This window comes from Ascaphus truei, chromosome 12 (assembly GCF_040206685.1).
Source record: "Ascaphus truei isolate aAscTru1 chromosome 12, aAscTru1.hap1, whole genome shotgun sequence".
Classification (NCBI taxonomy): Eukaryota; Metazoa; Chordata; class Amphibia; order Anura; family Ascaphidae; genus Ascaphus; species Ascaphus truei.
Window position 1 is genome coordinate 8,306,246 of NC_134494.1, and position 22,774 is coordinate 8,329,019.

Below are 22,774 nucleotides of genomic sequence, written 5' to 3' on the forward strand. Positions count from 1 at the left end.
TATAATACCGTATATCTATTATTGTTTATATTGCTGCATATTAATAGAACTATATATTGTGTAGACCTATCTAATTTTATAGTTATTTCGGTATATTTATATAACTACAGTATATCTATTGTTTATATTGCTGCATATTAATAGAACTATATATTGTGTAGATATATCTCATATTAATAGAACTATATATTGTGTAGATATATCTCATTGTGTAGATATATCTCATTTTATAGTTATTTCGGTATATTTATATAACTACAGTATATAATACCGTATATCTATTATTGTTTATATTGCTGCATATTAATAGAACTATATATTGTGTAGACCTATCTAATTTTATAGTTATTTCGGTATATTTATATAACTACAGTATATCTATTGTTTATATTGCTGCATATTAATAGAACTATATATTGTGTAGACCTATCTAATTTGATAGTTATTTCAGTATATTTATATAACTACAGTATATCTATTGTTTATATTGCTGCATATTAATAGAACTATATATTGTGTAGATATATCTCATTTTATAGTTATTTCGGTATATTTATATAACTGCAGTATATCTATTGTTTATATTGCTGCATATTAATAGAACTATATATTGTGTAGATATATCTCATTTTATAGTTATTTCGGTATAGTTATATAACTGCAGTATATCTATTGTTTATATTGCTGCATATTAATAGAACTATATATTGTGTAGATATATCTCATTTTATAGTTATTTCGGTATATTTATATAACTACAGTATATAATACCGTATATCTATTATTGTTTATATTGCTTCATATTAATAGAACTATATATTGTGTAGACCTATCTAATTTTATAGTTATTTCGGTATATTTATATAACTACAGTATATCTATTGTTTATATTGCTGCATATTAATAGAACTATATATTGTGTAGACCTATCTAATTTGATAGTTATTTCAGTATATTTATATAACTACAGTATATCTATTGTTTATATTGCTGCATATTAATAGAACTATATATTGTGTAGATATATCTCATTTTATAGTTATTTCGGTATATTTATATAACTGCAGTATATCTATTGTTTATATTGCTGCATATTAATAGAACTATATATTGTGTAGATATATCTCATTTTATAGTTATTTCGGTATATTTATATAACTACAGTATATCTATTGTTTATATTGCTGCATATTAATAGAACTATATATTGTGTAGATATATCTCATTTTATAGTTATTTCGGTATATTTATGTAACTACAGTATATCTGTTGTTTATATTGCTGCATATTAATAGAACTATATATTGTGTAGATCTATCTCATTTTATAGTTATTTCGGTATTTATATAACTACAGTATATCTATTGTTTATATTACTGCATATTAATAGAACTATATATTGTGTAGATCTATCTAATTTTATAGTTATTTTGGTATATTTATATAAATACAGTATAGCTATTGTTTATATTGCTGCATATTAATAGAACTATATATTGTGTAGATATATCTCATTTTATAGTTATTTCGGTATATTTATGTAACTACAGTATATCTGTTGTTTATATTGCTGCATATTTATAGAACTATATATTGTGTAGATCTTTCTCATTTTATACTATTTTTACTGCAAATGATGTGCTGTACTTGTGGCCTACTGCACTGTAACTTACCGGATTGTTGTTTTTCTGTACATTGTAGGGAGACAACTCTTCTGGTCGACAAAATAAGTGAAGAGAATGATGAGAAGAGTGCATTAAGGGTCAAATACACTCTGCAGGAAAATCACAATCTCACTGTATCCGAGACCAGCATAAAGAAGATGAGACGCATAATTGGATGGAAATATGTACATGTGAGGTTAGTACTGGACAGTACAGTAGGTAAAAGTGTTGTTTAAGAAACTGTACTGTACCTATAAAATTATTCCTTCTCATTACGGAGTGTACCCTGTGATAAGGGACGTTAACAAGATCAAGAGAGTGGTCCAGGCCCAGGCATGGATCGACAGTGGAGAAACGTTCCAGGATTGCATCTTCACTGACGAGTCTACTGTTGCGCTGGAGAGATTTGCCACCATTGCATTCCACAAAAAAGGTCGCATATCTATGATGCCGCGTCCAAAACACCCAGTGAAGATGCATGTGTGGGGTGCCATCTCTAGGCGTGGACCAGGATGCATTGTCATCTTTGAAGGTACAGTAAAATGTATGTCACACGCTTTTGCCTTATGCACTGTACTGTACTAGTGTGCAGTTTTTTGAGCACTTTTCTTTTCTTGTTATAGGAATCATGAATAAAGCTTTCTTCCAAGAGAAAATTGTGCATGAGATTGTGGAATACATCACACGTGAGTTCCCGGATGGTCACCGTTTCTACCAGGACAATGATCCGAAGCACACCGCGTCAACAGCGCATATCCTTGAGCGCGGTATCAACTGGGTGAAGACGCCAGCGGAGTAAGTGCGGTAACCGTGTCTCATTTTTTCCCACTGTTTTTACTGTGTACTGTATCTCTTTAACTAATTGACCTTTTTTCCCCCCTCCAATGACAGATCGCCAGACTTCAATCCTATCGAAATGGTCTGGCATCAGCTGAAGGACCATATCCGAAAAGTCGTGAAACCCTCCAAAAAGGATGAGTTGGCGCAATGCATACTGAGTTTTTGGAACGATGTACTCACCGTGGAACGATGCAATACATATATTGACTATATTGAGACTGTGTTGCCCATTGTGATCGTGCGTAATGGGCAAGCATCAGGAAGGTAGTATGGTATAGTACTGTACTGTAGTATTGTAAGTACAGTATGACACAGGTAAGTATGGCACAGATTTTGTTTCCCTGAGAGAGCAGCACCAGCCATCTGGTAACAAAGTATTTAACAGTAGTCACAGTATACAGTAGTTCCAGTATAGACTAGTTTGACAGTACTAACTGCATACTGTTGTTGAATATGGAGTAGCTACACAGCACACAATGCCATAATACAGAATGCACCTAACTGCTCAATTTTTTTCTTTCCAGAGAGAGCAGCACCAGCCACCTGGTTACAAAGTATTTAACAGTAGTCACAGTATACAGTAGTTCCAATATAGACTAGTTTGATAGTACTATACAGCACATAATGCCATAATACAGTACGGCACTAATTTTTTGTTTTCTTGTCTTTTCAGAAAAAAAGGATGGACTGGGGGAGAGGGGAGGTATCATGTAAAGTTTGTGAACTGTTTGTACAGTTAAGTGACAGTATCTAAACTGCAGTCATGATGTACACAAAATCTCTCCTCTCTCAATGAACTACTGTACTGTACACAGAATGAGGAAGAAGATAAAGACGGAAAAAATTATATTATTATATATATATTATTATATATTATATATTATGAATTAATATTATTATCAATGTGCATTATTTATGATTATCCACCGGACCTCAATTTCCACCTGACAGAAGAACTGAATAAAGACTGCATTTTGTATTATTCATGATTATTTTTATATTTGTATTTTTTGTTCCTGATAAAATAAAATAAATATTTCTTTACATTCATGATAATCATAATCATTGACACCCCCCGCCCCGCACACCTAAACCAAAGAAAAAGAAAGAATGACAAAAAGTGGTAATTTACTGCATCAACAACATGAATCAGATAATGTTTTTTTTAACTCTCAATTTCACAGTGCTGTGCAAATCAGATTTACATATCAAATTCGAGAAGGGATTATCAAAAGCATTACCGTAAACAAAGCCTCAAAGGGTTGGGGGGGTGGATGGGTGAGTCTTGCGCAGTAATCATCAGCTATCTCCCTTCCCAAAGAGGATTACAGAGAGGTGACTCTAAGACAACAATAGGAAAATTAGGCACGCATGCGCAGAGAGGTGATGCTCGGCTAGGGACGGATGATTAAAAACACATGGCAAGCTTTAGAAACTGAATGGCTCTGGAGAGGTGTCTGTCGATAAGAGGTTCAAATCCTTGAGCGAGCCTTGTGTGTGTGCGTGGGGGAGGGGGGTACAGGGTACAGCTGCATGAAGGATTAGCTGTACTGTAGTTCAAAGAAATGGCATATTTTCAAAAGGCAGGTCATCATAATAATTTGATCCCTACACCCCCAAATACATAAAAAGCACACAAATCAACCATGTACAGTCAAACGCACAGTGTCGCAGTCAAAAGCTACAGCACAGATTGAATATCGTAATATCAAGATGGTTTAGGCAGGCTTGTGGAGAAAAACAAAATAAAAAATGAGGAGAAAAAAAAATATATTTTTTTTTTGGTCACTTTGCAAGCAAGCAGTGGTGAATTTACAGATGCATGCGCAGTAATCATCAGCTATGTACTGTAGCTCCCATCCCAAAGAGGATTACACACAGGCGCAGAGAGGTGATGCTCGGCTAGGGACGGACAATTAAAAACACAATGGCAAGCTTTAGAAACTAAATGGCTCTGGAGAGATGCCTGTCGATAAGCGGTTCAAATCCTTGAGCGAGCCTTGTGTTTGTGCGTGGGGGAGGGGGTACAGGGTACAGCTGCATGAAGGATTAGCTGTACTGCAGTTCAAAGAAATGGCATATTTTCAAAAGTCAGGTCATCATAATAATTTGATCCCTACATCCCCAAATACATAAAAAGAACACAAATCAACCATGTGCAGTCAAACGCACAGTGTCGCAGTCAAAAGCTACAGCACAGATTGAATATCGTAATATCAAGAAGGTGTAGGCAGGCTTGTGGAGAAATAAAAAATAAAAAATGAAGAGAAAAAAATATATATATTTTTTTGGTCACTCACTCTTGAACTTTGCAAGCAAGCAGTGGTGAAGTTACAGATGCATGCGCAGTAATCATCAGCTATCAAGCAGGAATTTGATTGAAACCAGAAAGACACACATTCAAAGGAATGGTGTGGGAGAGGTGTACTGTACTGTAGATAAGATAAGAAGTTGAAATACTGCAGTGCAGTACAGTAAATTATCCTGTGTGTGTGCGGGGGAAAGTGAGGGGAGAGCGCTGTATATGCCAAAATGTGATACAGTTACAGTACAGTACACGCCTATGCGTTTCAGCAATTTTCAAATGAGACATGCAGCACTGCAAATGCATGTATAAATATGCAAATTTACAATTACAGCGTGCGCACACGCAGACTGTGTACTGATGTAGGTTGAACTGCTAAACTATTAGACTTCAAAGACAACAGCTCGCGAACGCCCCCCTGAGTTTTTAGACGGTATTGCAGTATTGCAGACAGCGCTAATAAAAGACTAATATTACGAGCGCTAAAATACCGCAATACACTCCGGACAAAAAAAAATGCATCTGCCCACGGTTATAAGAGTTGTGCCGCTACGGCCACACGAGGCTAAAGGCTGCCGCCACTGTAGAAGAACTTTTATGTGTATTATGTGTAAGTAGAGCACTTTTATATTGATTGCATCCTCGTTTTGATTGTATTCTATGGAAACAAAATTATTTCACCGTGTTTTTATTATAGATGGCAGGAGATATGCTGCTGATTACGAAGACAATCACAAACAGAACTTGGATACCTGGAAAACAATTCTCAAAAGTATGTTGTCAATGTTTCAGAACAAAGAATTGAAATGAGAACATGTAACCCAGAACTTTACTGTGTATTATAGGCTTAGCTGTTCAATTCCAGGCATTATTGAAATCCCTGCTCTCTGGTAAAAAGTCCGGGCATTATCCAATCAGTAATAGCCTGGAATTGTTGGCACCTTGCCAAGTTTTTCAGCCAATCAGCTTTCAGTTCTCATTCACACAGAGTGACAATAGCTCTTAGACAGTGGAGGTGATTGGACAGGAGGCAGCAGCAAGGCACTGACTCCTCCTCCACCCTGCTCCGCACAGGAGAGTGAGGTGTAAAGTTTGTGTGTCTGTTGGGTGTTTTGTGGGTGTAAAGGGGGCCAGCAGAGTGTTTTATTGGTGTGTGCGTGTCTTCTGTTGGTGTGTGTTTTGTGGTTGTAGAGGGGGCAGCAGAGTCTGTTTTGTTGGTGTGTCTGCTGTGTGTGTTTTGTGGGTGTAGGGGGGGCTGCAGTGTGTGTGTCTTCAGTGTGTGTTTTCAGTGTGTTTTGTGGGTGAAGGAGGGGTGCAGAGTGTTTTGTGTGTGTCAGAAAAAACACAGTACAAGTGCGCAACTATATTGAATAAACAACGTGAATTAAAGTGAATTAACCACTAAATACCCATGTGAGTATAAGTAACTAGGTTACCAATGAGGAGCGTCAGCTGCTATGATAGGGTGGTCCAAGACCCAGAATCTAGACAAAACAAAACACAAAACAGCGCACAACGCTCATGGTGAAGTATGAATGAACAATTTATATTAAAAAGTAATTCAAGGTTCTGCGTACATCTGAAAAAGGTTAAACAGGCATGTAACTGTAACTCAGACAGTTGTTACCGCTAATACGGCTTATTGAGATTCATTCCCTGATGAAGTGGCCTTTATAGTTGCTACGAAACGCATTGGAATGATACTTTTATTGATCTGTTAGTACTCTAGTATTTTATCTTATATCTGGCCAAGGGAAGAGCTTGATTGCGGTACCTTCCTGGTCGACGCCCCTCCGGTGACATCATCTGTGTTCGTCGGCATGTAGCGGCGTTCAGTTTGCTGGTGTGAGAGGCAGAGCTAACACTGCTCGGTGAGACTGTCCCTTCAACAGCTACTCCTCAACGGAGTTCGGGACTTATCTACTCTGACCGCGTGGAAGCCTTTAAAGGATTCCTTGCTCCCAATAAGCCCAGCAGATGAGAGCACAGCACGCTATGACTGCAGACTCCTGAGATCGGGTGACCCGCTGCTGCCTTCTCCTGTGTCCTGATGCTCGAGTGGTAACAACTGTCTGAGTTACAGTTACACTGGCGACACACTTTATTCGAGCTCGGCTAGTCCCACGAATTCGGGTATACCCGGATGTATTGAGGTTTGTGACTGTTTTCTGCCCGAGTGCATTGAGTTATTTTCCAGGCAGGGATTGAAGCATTTTATTCCCGCTGGCTGCAATACTGCACAGTATATATATATATACTGCATTACAATTCATGAATTTATGCCATCTGGTAGACACGCGAAGCATTGCAGCCTATTAAATCCTAATCATTATCATTTAACAGATCAGCCGCCCATCAGCCAGGCATGAACCCAGGCTGGGAAGGCAAATGCAACGGGGCTTGTCAGAGGTGAGGAGCGGCGCATTCCAGGTATCTGCCAGGTACATACTGGGTATTTAATCGAATAAAGTGTGTCGGTGCAGTACATGCCTGTTTAATCCTTTTTCTGATGTACGCAGAACCTTGAATTACTTTTTAATATAAATTGTTGATTCATACTTCACCATGAGCGTTGTGCGCTGTTTTGTGTTTTGTTTTGTTTTGTGTGTGTGTCTGCAATGTGTGGGTTCACAGGGGGGGCTGCGGTGGGTGTAGAAAAGGGGCTGCTTGTGTGTCTTTTGTTGATGTAGAGGTGGCAGAGTCTTTTTTGTTGGTTTGTGTGTCTCTGCAGTGTGTGTTTTGTGGGTGCAGAGGGTGGAGGAGGGCTGAAGTGTGTTTTGTGTGTGTAGAGGAGGGGGGCTACACAGTGTGTAAGGGGAACTGCAGAGTGTGTGTGTGTGTGTGTGTGTGTGTGTGTGTGTGTGTGTGTGTGTGTGTGTGTGTGTGTGTGTGTGTGTGTGTGTGTGTGTGTGTGTGTGTGTGTGTGTGTGTGTGTGTGTGTGTGTGTGTGTGTGTGTGTGTGTAGGGGACTGTGTGTATGTACAATTTCCTTTTAATAAACTTGCATTAAAAGCAAAGGCATGTTGACAATCATGCTGATAAAAATGACTTCAAACTTGTATTTTTTTAATGAAAAATTGAAAAAATAAATAAAATAAGCCTACATTTAGTCTATAATAGTAATAATCCCCTCATAACAAGCTTCGCCTCGAGCCTTCAACTCTTCCAGCCAGGGGATTATTACTTAATTAGTTAGAAGGTATTTTAAGCATGGTTAATGTTACATAGTGATGCAAGATAATAAAAAATGCACAAATGCGCACCAGGGATTAGTGGAAGGTAATTTATTAAAAAAACACAAAAACTGAGGGGATCCAACCCCACCTCAGAACAGCTGTGCAGCTGGACGGCTAAGTACTACCAAGGAGAACACCTGATGGTGACTAAACCCTAAGCTGCACAGTATACAAATACAGTAAAATTTATATAAAAAACATGAAAGAAAAAAACAAACATGAATACAACCTATCAACAGATTTGTATAGAAACCGCCATAGGGTTGGGCACTAGCAAGGGGAAACGGACACTCACACTGAGACAGTCAGCAGACTCGCGGTGTCTGCACAGGATCTGGATCTCGGCACCGCGGAGATGGATAAAACCGCTGCTGTCTCCTGCAGGCTCCGTCTCAGTTTACCAGCATACACGCGCAGGATGACCTGTCGTGACCTCTACGCGTTTTGTACCAAGTACTTCCTGACGAAGTGCGCATTTGTGCATTTTTTTATTATCTTGTATTTCAGGGTGCCTTCCCCCCTTTCTAAGGGGGGTTCACCTAGATTTGAGAGTTTCTGGGGAGACGCTTTATGTACATGCTGCAAAGGGATCATCCACACCATCACACAGCACGAGCGCTGAATATCCTGTTTTTTCTACCTACATAGTGATGCATTCTCCAAAAAATATCAATTATTCCCTTTATTTAACGTCTGATATCTTGTACAGTATGTGACTTGTAGAATATTTATTTACTGATTATTATTATTATTATTATTATTATTATTATTATTGATAGTATTATTTACTTATAATTCTAGTCCAAATTAATTTTAAATAGTTGAACACATCTGTGTGTGCTATTCTGTAGTACTGGGCTGCAAAAAACCCAGAATATAATATTTTCTTCTTGTTTCTTTTGTAAAGTGAAAGAAGGTTTTTGTCTTGTGCACAAGAGAAAGCAATATCCAGTATTGACTGTCCCCTTTAGTGTACTATAGACTAGTGTAAAAGAACTACCTTTCTTATTAATTATACAGATGTAGTAAAACTTAACGTATTCTGTACCATGAACGTTCACAGTGATGTATCCGCTGTGGCACCAAAGGATTACCACTACTGGGTGGGGTCCAATTCCGGCACATGGAAACCCTGCAGCATGAGCAGCATTTATACAAATGCTGTGAGGCAGGCACTGTCCTGATCGCCATTGACTTTTGCTTGTTCGTCCACAGTGCTGGAAACAGCAAATCTTACTACATCTGTGTATTATTCTCGCTATATATTCTTCATTCACTCTTATTTTCTTGTTTGACCTACAGTATTCCATGCACCCCAAAACTGGAACAATCTACCGGAGACTCTCATATCCGCCATCAGTCTAAGTTCTTTCAAAACTAAAGCTGTTTCACATTTTAATCTGGTCTGTAACTGTTACATGCGCCTATAATATATATTATCTCTAACTGTGCATGCAATGTCTTGTATATAATATATACCCTGTTTACTTATGTAACTATGTATTTGTAACCATGTATTATTTGTCATCTTAACTCTATGCCCAGGACATACTTGAAAACGAGAAGTAACTCTCATTGTATTACTTCCTGGAAAAATATTTAATAAATATGTAGCCTAGCCTCCGGCCGCTACTTCTTTTCCTGGACCCTACCAGTGTAAGTCCTGTTAGGTGCAGGCAGTGGATGGATTAATTCCTTCATAAAGGCCTTGTGTGCTTTTGCAGCCTTAGAGACATTGATGTATCTAAAGGCGGGCCTAGCAACAGCCAGAGAGTGTCAGCCTGAGGGGTGTATACTGATTGGGTCACATACTGGATGTGATGGCCTATCAGTATCCAGATCTGTCTTGTTATGAGACAGACTTACAGACACACCCAAAGGGTATAAATACTGACACTCTCACAAAAGTAGGTGTGTCTCTATCCTCCCCCTGTGGAGTGAGTACCAACTACCCTGGGTCTCAATAGGAGGCCTCAGGAGGAGCACCATTACCATCACCAGGTCTAATAGGAAAGATATGCAATGCTGTGAGATTTGTACCTGCAATAAACACCATTGTTCTGTACCATCATCAGTGTGATTCATTGTCTATGAACCCAGAAAGGTGTCAGTATGGACTCTCCTTCCATCCTAAGGACTCATGCTGACTGGAGGTGCTACAACCATGAATAAGGTACCTTGTAAATCCCGTCCTGTTCTCCCCACAACACCGCAGAGCACGCAGCCCTCTTGTTATCACACAGGTACGCACCACTTCACATACAATATGGAGTAGCAAGAGAAGCAGACTCCAATCTCACTTAGAGGGGGGTACAAGAGCTACATTTGGAGGTGCTGCTGAGATATTATGCTCACAGGACAGGTTTAATAGCAGAAGAAATCAAAGAGAGAAAGTGCTTTTACAGTTCTAGTACTGAAGTGTGAGAGGGGTACAGGTGTGGTGTGAAGGGGATTTTTTTTATCTGCCAGAAGCTGCAGCCTGCTCTGCCCTAATGGATATTTTGGTTGGGACAAGAATCTACATGGTTCTGTTCCAAGTCACCCTGTGGACTGATAGGTGTTGGATGTCTGAAGGGGGTGGCCTGGTTAATGTGTCCCAGGGGCCACTGAAGGGGTCTGCAGTGTTAGTTCCAAAGCAGGGTGGCGTAAGAGTAATGTTGGGTATCGTCCGAAGAGGGGGGGACTGAGATTGTAGGTCAAGGTTGCCCAGAACTTTCCGTTTGAGGAGTTACCACGTTACTAGTAGCAGTTTAAAGCACAAAATATCGCAGAGAACTGGACTGTGTGTTACAAGTGTAATGGGCTTTACGGGGGGTTTGTCTGCCAGAGGATGCTTCCGTACAGAAAAGAAGATACCCATATCAGTGATTAAAAAATGGCGGTTCCAGAGAACTGGGAGAAGCATGTTAATGGACTGTGTCTAAAATGGTTCCTGCCTATACCAGGGAAGCCGCATGGTGTTTTGCAAAAGTTACATGCAGTTGCAAGCTTTTACTGAGCTCAGTTTGCAAGAAAACAGTGCGAACTGCTGAAACTACGCCCCTTTCCTTGCTCCTGGTTGGACTATCATGTTCACCAGGGGGAGGTGAAAAAGAGAAGCGCAAAATACAAAAACAACAATATAAAGCTTCTCAGTGCAGCATTTAAATAAACAGTATTTAGTGTACCATATGTGATGAATAGAATAAATAAATTATGCGCAATAGAGTGCTTTGCACTAAAACCAGGAATGACCCAGTGAAAGGGATATGCTAGTGATTGGTGAACAAATCACTCACATAAACATCTGCAGGAGGATGGTGTGATCACGTGAATCTCTCTCTTAAAGACACATGGAGAGTACATAGCATAATACAGTTTAATGCACAAACAAATGGATTAAGATTGGGGAAATACACACTCACATTCTCCCAAAAGGTAAATCGCAATGAGTGCTTTAAAGGGCACACTCGCTGCGCTGAGACATCTGAACAGCTCTGGAACAGGAAAGGTGACGATGTGGGTCCCCACTATCTGCCTAGATCCTCCGATCAGCGTTGTGAAGTTGCGGCCGTCGGCACTTCCGCATCTGCGCGCGCAGCAGGTGCGGTGGCTCATGAGGGATAGGGCTTTTCCTTGCCAGCTACGGAGTCAGCTATGGAGTCTTCAGATGGACAAAAACCCTACGCTCCACAAACACTGAGGAAGCTGAACTGGATAGTAGGCGAAACGCGTAGGGTTTTTGTCCCTCTGAAGACTGCGTAGCTGACAAAGCACCTTTGCGCAAAACGCGTTAGAGTTGTGTTCACCTGCTCCATACCATGTGTGCACTTCTTTAATAAATTAATTTAACTCATTCTGGAATCGTAGCCCCCACCTTTTTTCCTTAATAAAACATTTGTAAGACCACACCTTGAATATGAAAAAAAAATTGAGCAGTACTCCTTAGAAAAGACATTATGGAACTAGAGATAATGCAGAGAAGAGCCACCAAATTAATAAAGGGAAAGGACAATCTAATTTATAAGGAGAGGCTAGCTAAATTAGTTTTATTTACATTAGAAATGAGGCGTCTAAGAGGGGATATGATAACTATATACAAATATATTCAGGGCAATAACAGGAGTTTTTAAAAGAACTATTCATCCCACAGGCAGAAAAAAGGACTCAAGGTCGTCCCATAAGGTTGGAGGAAAGGAGATTTCACCAGCAACAAAGGAAAGGGTTCTTTACAGTAAGGGCAGTTAAAATGTGGAGTTAATTACCTATGGAGACTGTGATGGCAGATACAATAGATTTGTTAAAAAAAAAGGTTTTCCTTTTTAGAAAGGAAAGGTATACAGCAATACTGTACACCAAATAAGTAAACAGAGGAAGGATGTTGATCCAGGGAGTTATCTGATTGCCTTTCCTTTGTTGCTGGTGAAATCTCCTTTCCTCCAACCTTAAGGGATGCCCCCGAGTCCTTTGTACTGCCCTTTGGATGAATAGTTCTTTTGAAAGCTCCTTGTATTGTCCCCGAATATATTTGTATATAGTTATCATATCCACTCTTAGACGCCTCTTTTCTAATGTAAATAAATCTAATTTTGCTAGTCTCTCCTCATAAGTTAGATTGTCCACCCCCTTTATTAATTTGGTGCCTCTTCTCTGCACTCTCTCTAGTTCCATAATGTCTTTTCTAACGAGTACTGCTCAAATTTTTTTTTCATATTCAAGGTGTGGTCTTACTAATGTTTTATTAAGGAAAAAAGGAGTCCTTGAATATTAAATATAATGGTTTGGCTATTACTGAGCTTAACTCCTTGAGAACTCTTGGATGTATGCCATCGGGGCCAAGTGCCTTATTTACTTTAATTTTTTCAAGTCGCTTATGAACTTCTTCCTCAGTTAACCAATTGTTCATTAATATGGAGGTTGTGGCTTCCTCCTGTGGCACTACTATTGAATTTGATTCTTCCCTGGTAAACACAGAGGCAAGGAATTTATTTAATACCTCTGCTTTTTCCTTATCTCCAATAATCTGCCTATCCATCTCACACTGAAAGGGTCCTAAATGTCATTTTCAACACTATGTCCAGGCACATTTTTAATCAATACAGTAGGTTGATGAGGAAAGATTTACAAAGACGTATATAAGACATACCTCTGGTGTTATTAATTCAGACTGGGCAATAGAGAGTTTTATTTTCCTGAAACATTATTAAATATCATAAATGAATGCACACATAATTATATTCAAACCATATTTACTAAAAAGCGGTACCTTTATCACCAGGGAGCCAAAGATGTATTCTAGAATGCACTTGAGAAACAGATTATCATTAACAATGTTTTTTTTGATTGTCTGTACCTTGCCCTTAATCAACTAAACTCCAAATATAATCAAATGTTTTCAGGGCACTGGCATGATAGTCAATTTAAAAGGGTCCCAGATTGTTGTGTTTATTCCAATTGTTGTGCTCCTTTATGATAGCATGACAACAGGGTCATTTAACAAAAAAGTAAATATAAAAATTACACACAGATGAAAGAAATCAATCATATGAAAATTATAATGCAATACTGTACATTTACAACTAGCGTAACATATGCTGAACGATATCTTAAAGGTGTGTAATTAAATATTACTCTTTGTTTTCACCCCTCCCTGTAAAGCCTTGATGTCTCTTGACCCTTCTTCCCCCCTTACTCTCTCCTCCATCATGCCCTGCTCCTCTTTGCACTCTTTACTCCCCTCTCTTTGCTCTCCCTGTCTTACTGTGCCTGCTACTCTCTTCACTCATCTCAATGGGTCTTCTCCTCTCCTTGCTGTCGCTCTGTTTCCTCCTCCTACTCACTTTGCTTTCTCTCATCCCCTATCTTTGCTCTCCCTCCTGCCCCATGTGCACACTGCTCTCCAATGTCTCTCTCTCTGTCTCCTCTCCTTGCCATCTCTTTTTCCCTCCCTCCTCCATCATGCCCTGCTCCTCTTTGCACTCTGTCCTCCCCTCTCTTTGTACTCTCTGCCTTACTGTGTCTGCTCCTCTCTGTGCACACTACACTCCCTCCTCTCCTACACATCTGTCTCTCTCTCCTCCCCTTCTTGCTGACCTGGTAGGCTATATATCAGGTATGATATATATCTGGTACATGACATAATGATTTGCAGACATTTTTGGCCTTTTAAAATGGAAACAAACCTATGCCGTTTTATATATACTTATATAGATGTGTGTTTTATTCCTTCACTGTAGGTTTTGAAAGGTATTTGAATGTGTTAGTAATGAACCTCAGAAGAACATGATTAGCTAAGAACATGGATTCAGGGCCGCCAACAGATATCATGGGGCCCAGGACAAATCAAAGGAGCTGCCCCCCCACCCCCGAACCCATAGCGCACCTACCACGAAAAAATATTTTTTAGCGCACAATGTTTACTTAACTGTTTTCTTCTTATTGTAAGATGTAACATTACAATGCAATCTGTTTATTTTTATATTTTCAACAAAAGACAGGGGCCTGCCTGGCTGGGTGACTGGGTGGGTGACTGACTGACTGGGTGGGTGACTGACTGCCTGGGTGGGTTGGTGACTGCTTGGGTGGGTGACTGCCTTCGACTGACTTCCTGGGTGGGTGACTGCCTTCGACTGACTTCCTGGGTGGGTGACTGCCTGCCTGGGTGGGTGACTGCTTTCGACTGACTTCCTAGTTGGGTGACTGCCTGGGTGGTGGCTGACTGACGGACTGCCTGGGTGGCTGGGTGGGTGACTGACTGCGTTAGTGGGTGGGTGACTGACTGCCTGGGTGGGTGACTGACTGACTGCCTGGGTGGATGGGTGACTTGGTGAGTGGGTGGGTGACTGCGTGGGTGGGTGGTTGACTGCCTGGGTGGGCTGGTGGGTGACTGACTGCCTGGGTGGGTGGTTGACTGCCTGGTTGAGTTGGTGGGTGACTGACTGCCTGGGTGACTGACTGCCTGGGTGGGTGACTGACTTTCTGGGTGAGTGGGTGACTGCCTGGGTTGACTGACTGGGTGGGTAGGTGGGTGACTGACTGCCTTGACTGCCTGGGTGGTGGGTGACTGACTGCATGATGGGTGACTGACTGACTGCCTGGTGGGTGGGTGACTGACTGACTGCCTGGGTGGGTGATTGACTGCCTGGGTGGCTGGGTGACTGGGTGACTGGGTGACTGGGTGGGTTGATTGCGTGACCGGGTTTGTGGGTGAGTTACTGGGTGACTGAGTGACTGGTGGGTGACTGAGTGACTGGGTGGGTGACTCAGTGATTGGGTGGGTGAGTGAGTGACTGGGTGGGTGAGTGTCTAACTGCCTGGGTGGGTGACTGGCTGCCTGGGTGGGTTGGTCACTGACTGCCTGGGTGGGTGGCAGACTGTGTTACTTAGTGGGTTGGGTGAGTGAGTGGGTAGGTGACTGGGTGGGTTTGAGTGACTGAGTGAGTTTGAGTGACTGGGTGGGTGGGTGGGTGAGTGATTGGGTGGGTGAGTGAGTGACTGGGTGAGTGAGTGACTGGGTGGGTGAATGACTGGGTGGGTGGGTGACTGGGTGGGTGAACCAATAGATACTGTCAGATAATTTTACAGTTTGGTCATTGTAAACAACACACAATATTCATTAAATGCATCATATACTGTATTACATTCATGTTTACCGATTATTTTCACATTTCTTATGTCTCTCAGAAATTGTTACATTTGTTTTCTTTAGAAAAAAATGCTGCTTAGCCTGGTCTGCATTTGGATTGCCCTTTTATTAAACATTTTTGCTACTGTATTGTTCCATTTTTTTTTTGTATGGACAAATATATGTTGAGTATAGCAAAACATATTAGTATTATCCTCCATCAGAGTTTAACTGTCTTTACAGGACATTTCTCATTTGCTACAACTGGTCTTTTTACAAGCACGTGAAGTTAATTAGAGTAGGCACATGTGCTAAATAGAAATGATTCAAGGCAGTTTATAAAAATCACTTGTGACTCACATTTTGGTCGTTTTATTTTTAGAGTTGATCAAAACTGGTAAAACTGTGAATTCAGAACCTGCCTATTAGAACTTTACATCCCAAAACTAAATACAAAACCCAAAAGGTTTATAGAGACAAAACCTACAAATTATTTAGAAAAAAAACAAAACAACAGCCTTATCTTATTAATAATGTATGTCTTTTTTTTTTATTAAATATTTTTCTAGAATCTTAACATTTGTAAAAAGTACTTATTAGGTCATTCCTTCTTCCAGGGAATGTAAATGCATATGTTATTGTAAGTATATGATGTAATTAATATAGTTTAAAAAATTACATTATGCAAAACCAAAACCAGAACCCCCCAAATTAGCTGTACAGAACCAAACTCCAAAACATTATTTACAACCAATACAAAAACACTAGGCAAAATGCACGTCTCTAACTTTTAATTTAAAACGTATTTTATTGTTTATTTCGTATACGGATGTGGCAGCTGTTATTGCTCACACTTGCGCGTTGCAGCAGGGCTCACGCAATGCACCAGTAGGAACAGCTGCTATTCTAAAATGTTTAACCATGTGAGAAAAAAGGGCAGGGCTATTTCACCCCCTGACGGGTGCAATAACATCTGCTACTGTACATCTGTACCTGTTTTAATGTCATTGTGATTAGGATGTTTCATAAATAGGTTAAACTACTTCCAAGATGAAAGTTCATACAGAATATTTGACAGAATCCCCTTCTTTGCATGTGTTTTTATGGTTTATTAAATACAATTATTTTTATTCTGCTAAGTTTAGTTAACAAATCTGCCGTAAGTACTGATATACTTTGGTCTGAAACAAGACCTTTTTCCATATGTTTCAAGATGCCAATATATGCACCTTGATACTGACTGTATAAGCCTCCACAATCAATGGGTCAAAACATCTGTTAAAACTGCACAAGATTATAAAACTAAAATCTCCATTGCTTTCAGTTTGATGTATTTTGTTTGATAAATCTGGTACTGTTGTTTTCTCCAGCAAATTGTTCATTATTTTGCATTTGATTTCCAAGCGTGATTTACTAAAGGCTCTAAAATCATTCTTAGACCAGCAGCTTTGTGATTGCTTTCAAATGAATGCAAAAAAACAAAGTTTTATGGAATTTTGGTGTTTCTTCAAAATTAAAAGCAATTTATAGTAACTATGAGGCAAGGACACATGGGATCTTCAACAGGTAACCTGGTACTGTAAATTCAAACATAAAATTTTTCAAATAAAGTGTATATCAAAATAATGTTTAAACGTTACACACGTATAGTAATTGCTAAACGTATTATGTTATAAGGTATAACATAAACAAGATTACAATATTAATGACACATCAATCATACATATATAGTCCTGGTAGGTTTGGGCTATTATTCTGTCCTCCTCCTGTGCAATAATCCCTGGTAAGGGCAGGTTTGCCAGGAGTTAAAATGGGTTTGCCCCACCCACTATAATTCAGTTGGTCAGAGAAGGTAGTGCTCATGCCCTGTGTCAGTCAAGGGCACAGGGGTGGGACTACTGGACCTGTACTAAAGGAATTACCCCTTCCTGTTTTGGTGTGTCCCTCTCTAGCTTTGAGAGAGGAGAGTCAGATCTCAGTAGGCTGCCAGGGCTCTGGTAAGCTGAAGGCCCTCCCTTAGGAGAGAGGGGAGAAATATTCCTCTTGCTCCACAAAGGAGTAAGAGAAGAGCAAGAGACAGCTCATAGTGCCCTGACTAGGAGTGGTGTCTAGGAACATCTTGGAGGTGAACATCTTTGCGAGTGCTGTGTGCTGCACTAAAGACTTTGCTGCTTGAAAGGACAATAAAGAGACATTTGCTTTTATCTCCTGCCTGAGAGTGGAGTATATTGGGAGAAGAGGGAGACAACTCTTTTGCAGGTACTCAACCCCGCACAGCTGGGGGCTGCACAAGATGGAGGTGCTGCACTAGTAAGAAGAATTTGGGCACAGCCCCAGAAGCCTGTCCTGTTATCCCCTATGTCATCACGGGAGACTCAGGGCCCCCTGTTACCAGCAGGTATGCAACAACAAGACTCGTAACCAGAGAGCTAGTTCCCTTAGGAGACCCTATGTGAGATTGGGTGGGGGAAACACCGTTACATTTGGAGGAGCTGCTGAGATAAATCAGGACAGGCTTTCAGCGAAGCAAAACTGGAAGATTAGGATGTGTACTTCCAGCACAAGTGTTGCAGATAGAGAAGCTAGGTGTAGTCAGGGAGTCCCTGAACCTCGCAAAGCACGACCTAGACTGATCTACAGAGGTGAAAAGAGTTGGCAGCTGAGCTATTGCTGTTCTAGTTCCCTGAGGCGAGTGATCATAGATGCTTGGAGGAAGTAAACTGGGTAACATGGAGCAGGAACTTCTGGAACGTGGTCTTTGGTACTGGCAGCCAAGAGGAGGGACGCCCGTGCTGAGGAGGAGAAGCCCTCCAAAAGCACATCTAGACGTTAGTCAATCTATCACCACAGAGCACTTGAATGGACTGGTATCGTGTACAGTATGCAGAGGAAGAGTATTGCCTAGCCTGGGTTATGCTACAATTTTATTATTGATCAGAGCTGAAATGGCGTGTGGTGTGTACCGAGGAGCGAGTCCCCCTGACGGCAGTGAGGATTGCGCTTTTGTGAGTACCGTGGGATCATCAAAGATGGCGACTGTGTGTAGTGCCCCGTGCGGTACTGAGAAGCCAAAGATGGCAGCTGTGTGTGATAGTGCCCCGCGCGGCATTGAGAAAACAAAATGGCGGTTCCCGCCAGGACTGCGGAACGCATGTGATGTGTGCAAGCGTGCTGTGGAAAAGCTGTGGGCAAAGATATGGCCGGGATTGGCGCGAAAGCCAATGCCCTGCCTGCATGAGGGACATGGCCCCCCTGTACTGTGACTGGATCAACCCCCTATTCACGTCACAATGAGAAGCTGAGTGCCCCTCCTCTAATCTCCACCAGAGGGAGGGGGCACATGGAAAGCCAATGGCAGAGTCCTGAGCAGAAGAAAGGAGGAGCCGGATGTGAGACTGGCGAGACTGGTGAGCGAGAAGGAACTTCTTGTCGAGATACAATGCTATCTACTGTGTCAGCCGCTGGTGGTATGTCTAACTGCTGAGTAAACGCCATTCAACTCCCAGGTGGCTTCCTGGTGGTGGAGGTGGGAGGTAAAGAGTACCTGAAGTGTCTGTGTCTGCAGTGCAGATTACCTGGACCTGAGCCGAGTACCCACGCGAGGTGTCCGAAGTGTGGGATCTTCTACCTATGGCAGGTAGATCCCTTCTCAACTATCCTGGCTCCTGCGGAGGTCCCGAAAGAGACGCTAACTGAGGTGGAATGCCTGTAGGTAAATGTCAGCCCTGATCAAGGCGATGTGAAATCTGGCGTTCCAGAGCTGAGATAAAAAATATTCCAAGGGGCCAGTTCCTCCGCCTGAGACGCAATTGTTCTGATATTGGGACTTTTGCTTCTCAGGCCGAGGAACTTAAGCAGAAGTTCATTAATAGAAACTACCCTTAGAATCTTCTAGATGAAGCAATAGAACAAGTAATTAGTTTGGAAAGAGATGATCTACTGAAATATAAGAAAAAAGATTCGAAAAACAAATTCCATCAGATGGTGCCATTCATTACACAATATAATGAGATGGCACCAAAGATTAGATGGATTATAAATAAATATTGGCCAATTCTCCTGAGGGATAGTACCCTAGCTGAAATTCTTCCCTTAAAACCAATCATTATATTTACTAAGGCCACAAATCTAAAATCCAAATTGGCCCCAAGCTGCCCACTCAATTATTCTAAGCAAATTAGTGATAAGACGGATAAAGGTTTTCTTAAATGTGCGAAATGTTTGCATGTTCTTATAGTTGTAACGCAAAGACGTTTAGGTCAAATGTCACTCAAAGTCATTTATTAATTGCCATACGGTATATGTCATATATTTACTCCAATGCCCTTGTGGCTTACAGTATGTTGGAAGAATAGGTAGAACGTTCCAAAGGAGAATATATGAGCATATATATAATATAAAGAAGGGACTGGTCACTCACAGTGTATCCCATCATTTCATCACACATCATAATAAAAATCCTAATGGATTAGTATGCCAGGCTATTGAGACCATCCAAGCTAGCCCAAGAGGTGGGAATAGGTTACAGAGATCTAGTGTGCGTGAGGCATACTGGATCTATGAGTTACAGACACTCTCTCCAAGAGGCCTCAATATACAGTAGACTTTGATTTAGGAGCTTTTTTGTAATTTCTTGATATAAACTGTCTTTGCATTAATGTACATGCCAGCAATTGCCACTGAATCATAACTAATGTGTTACGTTTTTATTGTTGTTTTATTATGTTTAGTTATTGTGTTAGGTATTTGTTGTTTCTTGTTTTTGTTTCCATGCAAAGCTATTCAAATGTCAGTGTTTTTTACTATGTGCCAAGTAGGTATCGCTTTCAGAATGTCTTAATGGCAGGCCAATCAGAACATAGTCATAAGGATATATACCAGGCACCACTGACATGACTCACCCCTGAGGAAGTGTGCGCAAGCGCACGAAACGCGTAGGGTTTTTCTTATACTGTTTGGACGATCTGAGGAGAGGAAGGTCAAGTGCTGAGTGCTGTGCCCTTGGAGCAGAAAGAGGAAATATCTCCGCCCGAAAGCCCCGTCAAAAGTCCCGCTTACTTGTGACGACACATCCGGTGACGTCACTACCGGTTTCGGAGAGCACGGGACACGGAGGAGCACGCCGGTGACGTCACTTCCGGTTCCAGGAACCATGGGACACGGAGGAACACGCCGGTGGATCACATTTCCAGCTTGTGGAGGATAGACCTCATCTGCCTGCGTGGCGCTCATTGCCTTTACCTATCTGCCGTCCTGTAAGTAGCGGTTCAGCTTTACCCCACCGGATCGGCATATCCTGAGTCTATCGCCAGACATTTTATATTTTATAGTTGTATTAAACTAACTTTTTATTTTCAGCTTTGCTTCTGTGTGTGTTTTGTTAGTCTTGTTTGTGTTGTTTTGTAAGTCATTGTGAGTCTATGTCCACATGAATTATCATTAGCTGTGTTGCACTAAATTCTGTTTTTTTCTTTTCATGTTCCACTCCATACGAATGAAGCTCCATCTGGTCACCCTAAGACTGAGAAATTGCAAATCATAATTCTGGAACTTGAATCATTCCAACTGGAATTCCAGGACTTTCACCTAATTGGACTTATTAGGCGCCGGTATTTCTTTCTGTCTTTTCTGCAAGGGAGGGTTCCATAAGAGCAAAGTCACCTAGTATGCATTCCACTGTGTGTAAATATGTTGCCCGAGGAAGAGGTAAAGGTTCACTGTCTAGTGGTACCTGAGGCGTATCATCCAGGGGAGATATGGAGGAATCAGTATACTCATCTGGGGTAGAGGATCATAGCACCAAATGGTGGGCTCCTATGTTTAAGGGCTTTTCAGGTTTTATGGACCGTACTGGGTTCATCATATTGCTAGATGATTTAGTAGACCATTGGTGGGGTAAGGGCATCTACTCTGAGAAGGAGGCTGCTGATGAGTAGGCGAGGAGGTTAAGAGGAATTAAACGGAGCATAATAATTCCCCACGGTCCATCCATTCTCTATGATGAGATTGCCCCTGGAGAACCATTGTCCTGGGGCTTGCCAGGTAGAGCTGGAGACCGTAAGTTGGTAAAATTAAGCAGAGCTTATAGAGCTATAGTGGCCTGCTATAGACAGTCCCATGGGTTCACCTATCCATACATGCCTGAGCCTATAATGCACGAGATAGAAGAGCAGCGTGAATCTTGGCTTCGAGAAGCTGTAATAGAGTACTTGATGTCTAAGTGTAGTAACTCTGTGTATCATTCTGAGGAAAAGATTTGTCACCTCATGAAAGTTTGGAGAGGGATTTATATGCACAAATTGGTGTATCGCCCTGAGAATGGGCCTCTGCAAACCTTTTTTATTAAGGTAGTGGATCACAATGGGAGAGAGGTGCGTAAGCCAGATCCCCGGCACACTATTAGTTATGGGTCCTCCATGTTGGGAGTTCCCCTGTGTTATTTCACCGCCCTGGGTGTGTGGGTGTTCAGCCACATGTACACTGTAATGACTTATCAACTATCATTTATTTTTGTATTTGTACAGGTTGTTCGCCTGCAGGATGGCCCAGCAAATTTTGGTCCAAGTGGGGACCATTGGATTCCACCAGAGGGAGAGTATAGCCCTGGTAGGTTTGGGCTATTATTCTGTCCTCCTCCTGTGCAATAATCCCTGGTAAGGGCAGGTTTGTCAGGAGTTAAATGGGTTTGCCCCACCCACTGTAATTCAGTTGGTCAGAGAAGGTAGTGCTCATGCATTTTGTCAGTCAAGGGCACAGGGGTGGGACTACTGGATCTGTACTAAAGGAATTACCCCTTCCTGTTTTGGTGTGTCCCTCTCTAGCTTTGAGAGAGGATAGTCGGATCTCAGTAGGCTGCCAGGGCTCTGGTAAGCTGAAGGCCCTCCCTTAGGGGAGAGGGGAGAAATATTCCTCTTGCTCCACAAAGGAGTAAGAGAAGAGCAAGAGACAGCTCATAGTGCCCTGACTAGGAGTGGTGTCTACAGGGGCAGCCGCCTTCATTCTCCTGCGGCCGCCACCGCAATGTGCGGGCAATGTGAGGGCAGACGCGGCTATTTTTTTTCCCTGGCATGTGCCGCGCGTCACTGTGGCGCCGGTCACACGTGCCAGTGTTCCCCGTCATCCCCGA